Source organism: Octopus bimaculoides, chromosome 3, assembly GCF_046866305.1.
Source record: "Octopus bimaculoides isolate indiv1 chromosome 3, ASM4686630v1, whole genome shotgun sequence".
Classification (NCBI taxonomy): domain Eukaryota; kingdom Metazoa; phylum Mollusca; class Cephalopoda; order Octopoda; family Octopodidae; genus Octopus; species Octopus bimaculoides.
In genome coordinates this window covers 127,878,226-127,883,225 of record NC_142930.1, presented here as the reverse complement: position 1 = coordinate 127,883,225, position 5,000 = coordinate 127,878,226, and the positions used below count along the sequence as shown (strand labels likewise).

Sequence of the window (5,000 nt, the reverse complement as noted above, 5' to 3'; positions counted from 1 at the left end):
TTTTGTCTGCCAATTCCACTCACAAAGCTTTGGTCAGCCAGAGGCTATACCAGCAGATACTCTCCCAAAATGTCACACAGTGGGATTGAACCCATAGCCATATGGTTACGAAGTAGGCTTCTTACCACTTAACCACACTTGCGCTTGTGCGTGTTTGAACTTTCCCTCGGTCATTCCCATATACCATTTGAATTGTTACTTTTGTAGGGATTTTATTGATCAACGTGTGCTTGATATACAATGTTTTTGTCATTAGAAAAGCTATTTACAAGCTGTAATGTTTCTGCAAAAATGGCTTTCTACACGTGTGATGCTTTTTCATATTGTAACTTGATTCAAATGTGCGGCTATTGAATAATTTAATATCCCAATAGCGGGAATCAAAATGTTTGTGTGTTGTTTTTCATGTTGTTGGTACAACTGTAACTTAATTTAGGCGTGCTTATATATGTCTGTGTACATCTGTACGTGTGACACGTGGTTTCAGGTTCAGTTCTACTGCGTAGTACCTCGGGCAAATATCTTCTTCTCCTGTAGCCCCTAGCTCAACAATGCTTTTTGAGTAAGTTTGGTAGATAGAAACTGTGAGGAAGCCTACGCATACATGTGTGTGTATACATGTTTGTGTGTCTGTGTTTGTGTCTGCCCCTATCCATTGCTTGGCAACCAGTGTCGGTTTGTTTACGTCTAAGGTTTTAAAACAAAATAAAACAGGTGGATTTATTCGACTAAATCTTTGAAAGTAATGCCCCAGAATAGCCGAAGACTGAAACAAGGAAAAGAAAAAAAGGAAAGAGAAAGTCTTCGGCTGATGTGAGACGAGGTCGTCTCTCATCCTCCCATACGACCGTCGCCATATTAAAACATCATTTATAAAGCGAATAGGGCCTTGAACCTTGTTTCACATCAGAGTTGATAGAGCGAGAGTTTGCACTGGAAAGACATGACACCAAGGTTAATAGATAGTTAAATAGTTAAGAGTTTGAACTCGTAAATATAGCAGCATATTATCTTGTGTGTAGGTAAAGCAGTCAGAAAAATGGAGCAGAGAACGATGGACTCATAATATTTATCTTACACTGGTATATTTCATCATTATACCATCTATACGTATCTATATTTCAAACAGAAAGTTACTTAAAAGAAAGAGAGAAGGAAAAAAACATGAACGGCTGGATTTCGTCAAACGGAAATAGATTTCAGCCAACGTGTATGCTGTGTGCTGTATGCGAAATACATATATTTTGACAAACGTTTGGATTCTGTCAGTTACAGAGAACTCGCCAGAATCTATTTACTTTTTAGCTCTTCATTTCTTCTTTAAAGGCTGCTTTCTTCTCTTTACCCCACTCTCGTTCTTGTTCTCGCTTTCGTTCTCGTTTACGTTCTCTTACAGTATGAGCTTTAGCGCTAAAGCTCAGAGGCAAGCAAGGGTTGAGTTTTCTCATGCCCTCCGGTGCCTTGTCGAACTTGCACCGCTAATGTTAATTCTCTGCCAACACTTCCATTTTATTTTCGTTTGTTTTGTTTTGCTTTTTTTCAGCTTTTATGTTGTTTATCCTTTTTTTTTCCTTTTCTTTTCTTTTTGTTTTGCAACCTCAACTTTTTGCTTACTCGCATTTATTCATATTCTTTAATTTCTTTCCTCTTTCTCTCTTTCGCTCGCTATCTCTTTCTCTTTCGCCAACATTCTCTCTCTCCTCTCTCTCGCTCCTCTCACTCACTCTCTCTATATTTATATATATACGCATATCTTTCTCTCTTTCTCTCTCTCTCTCTCTCTCTCTCTCTCTATATATATATATATATATATATATATATATATACATACGCACTTATATATATATATATATATATATATATATATATATATATATATATATATATATATATATATATATATAATATATAATATATATATATATATATACGAATACATGTATCATATGTATACATATATATATGTGTGTGAGTATGTGTGCGTGTGTGTGTGTATGTCTATGTATATATATATATATATATATATATATATATATATATTCACTCTTGTTTTTTCTCTCTTTCTCCCTTTCAATCTTTCTCTCTCTCTTTCTCTCTTTCTCCCTTTTAATCTTTCTCTCCCTCTCTCTCTCTCTCTCTCTCTCTCTCTCTCCCCATTCATGCTTCCCGCTTCAGTTTTGCCTGATCTGACAGGTATGACAAGCTACAGATTATTTTGCATAATCACAGATTATCACAGAATAAACTGTCGCGAGAGACACAACTAGTTCTATTAATATATTAAGATGGAACGAATAGGAAATGTAAACAAACAAAAACGAAAAAAAAAGAGTAAACTTCAAAATAATAACATATACATACACACATATAATATATATATAGTCACACACACACGCACACACACACACGCACACACATACATACACTCACGACGGTGGATACTAACGAGGTGGGAAGAGAAGGGAAATGAAATAATATTTTTGAAAAAATACAGCAAAGAGAAATAAGATTAACTTCTCTTTAGAAATCTTAATCTTAATACTAAATCTAATCCTTGATCTGGCATAAATTCCAAAAACAAAAAGAAAAGAAGAAGTTAATAAGAACACAACCCCTGGAATAGACAGAAGGCCACGCATCCATAATTGAAGGGTATGGCTTCGTCAGCAATGGAATATCTCCCCAAAATAGGCGCAAGGCCACGCATTTATGATTTAGGAATAGAGTTCTGTCGATGGTGAGTACGAGATCTGGTCAAAAGGTACCAGGACTGGTGCGACAAATAGAAAAAACTACAACACATATTAATTCGGCGTTTAATCTCCTTCGAAGTATCCCCCCTTCTGAATCCACCGCACTTTATCCAGTTTCGTTTCCATTCACGGAAGCATTCCTGGAACTCATTTTCTGGGGAGCAGCTGCTTCGTCGCATTCTCTTGGATTTTCTCGACGTCTTCGAATCATGGTCACTGATGGAAGTCTGTGCTGCTCTGTTATAAACAACGGACGTGAGTGAAAACGTTATAACTTAGTATACATGCCCGACAGAGTTCAAGGTCAATCCGAGCCGAACGGTTTCACTCTGTGTACTTTAGCTTTGTTACCATAGCAACAGTCCCAATGTTTTTCATTAGTTCTTGTATATGATTGATACTTGTTTTATCAACTGAAAACTGCGGAATAAACCGTCCCGATTAATCTTCAAACTCGGAGAAGTAGCATTAAATATGAGTTCCCATTTAGACAGAAGCTCAAATAGTTTGTATTTCACTCGTTTTTTTTTATTTGAGACACTTCTTAAGCTGGCAGAATTTTTTGCACGCTGGGCAAAATGCTTAGAGGTATTTCGCCCATCTTCACGTTCTGAGTTTAAATTCCGCCGAGATAAACTTTCGGAATCGACAAAAAAGTACCAGTTGAGTCCTGGCACTCATGCAACCGACTTACCCCCTCACCCGAAATTACTGACCTTATGACAAAATTTGAAACCAACTATAACCGTTTCTTCAACAGCATTGTGTTTCCCTTTCAGCTTACATTACCTAATATTCGAAACTATTAGTATGGCGGTGAGTTGGCAGAGACGCCAGCCCGCCGGGTGAAATGCTTAACGGTATTTCGTCTGCCGTTACGTTCTGAGTTCAAATTCCGCCGAGGTCGACTTTGCCTTTCATCCTTCCGGGGTCGATAAATTAAGTACCAGTTACGCACTGGGGTCGATGTAATCGACTTAATCCGTTCGTCTGTTCTTGTTTGTTCCCTCTATGTTTAGCCCCTTGTGGGCAATAACGAAATAGGTATTTCGTCTGTCTTCACGTTTTAAGTTCAAATTCCACCGAGGTCGACTTTGCCAATATTTAGCCATTCATTATTGCTTGTGGGAAATTGAAATAGAAAAGAAATGTCATTAAATGTGGGTGAAGCTGTGTGGAATAAATTCTTATAATGAATGATAGAAGGGAAATATACACAGACATGCAGGAAGTAAATAGACACATTTAATTTTCAAAATCTTTTATTTGATATTAATTGGGTGAAGGAGAGCTCTTCTTCTACCTACTCGTGCATAATACCCAATCTTATGCAGATATGCAACATACGTTCTTGGACTAACTTCTAGCTGTTTTTCGAACGGGGTTCGTTTTCCACAATTCTCTTCAAACAGTGAAGCTTCCTTTCCGAGGGCCCAGGTCGGCCGGGACGAGAATCTGTTGATTCTTTTCCTTGGATTTTGAATTGCACTATAATTCTATTAACAGTAGCAAGAGGAATTTGAAGATTTTCGGCAATTTTTCGCTGGCGAAGACCAGCCTCACATTGCCCAACAATATGACCTCTTTGAGAATCTGACAGTTCTCCTGATTTTTTTTTTTTTTTTGCGTGTCATGGTTACTCTTCGCAAATGTTTAATATAATCGCACCTGGAATGAAAAAGAATAATTACATTTTAAATTCTACACTGCTGAAAACATATTAAGACGCTTAGATAAGAAATTTTGAAAAATTAAAGGTGTTTATTTATTGGCTGCATGTCTGTGTATAAACGTGGATAGTTAAAGACGAATAACAAAAGAACTTAAAAACAACAATAAACATCTTAGGTAACAGCAAACGATGTAACACTATCTTTGAATCTATCCATCTGTCTCTCTATTTATTCACCTATAATCTTTTTTTTTTTACTTGTTTCAGTCATTTGACTGCAGCCATTCTAGAGCACCGCCTTTGGTCGAGCAAATCGACCCCAGGACTCATTCTTTGTAAGCCTAGTACTTATTCTATCGGTCTCTTTTGCCGAACCACTAAGTTACGGGGACGTAAACACACCAGCATCGGTTGTCAAGCGATGTGGGCGGGAAGACAAACACAGTCACAAGTATATACACACACATACATATATATACATATATACGACGGGCTTCTTTCAGTTTCCGTCAACCAAATCCAATCACAAGGATTTGGTCAGCCCGAGGCTATAGTAGAAAACACTTGCCCAAGGT

At 37.4% G+C, this 5,000-nt stretch overlaps 1 long non-coding RNA gene across 1 annotated transcript in view; it reads right to left on the bottom strand.

Annotated features, from left to right (window-relative positions):
* Nucleotides 1-3,997: 3,997 nt before the first annotated feature.
* The window catches only part of LOC149136685 (uncharacterized), a 223,870-nt gene continuing 222,867 nt past the window's right edge, over nucleotides 3,998-5,000 (bottom strand). The window contains exon 2 of the long non-coding RNA XR_016241198.1: nucleotides 3,998-4,421. This is a non-coding gene — a long non-coding RNA (uncharacterized LOC149136685). The remainder of the gene's footprint in view (nucleotides 4,422-5,000) is intronic.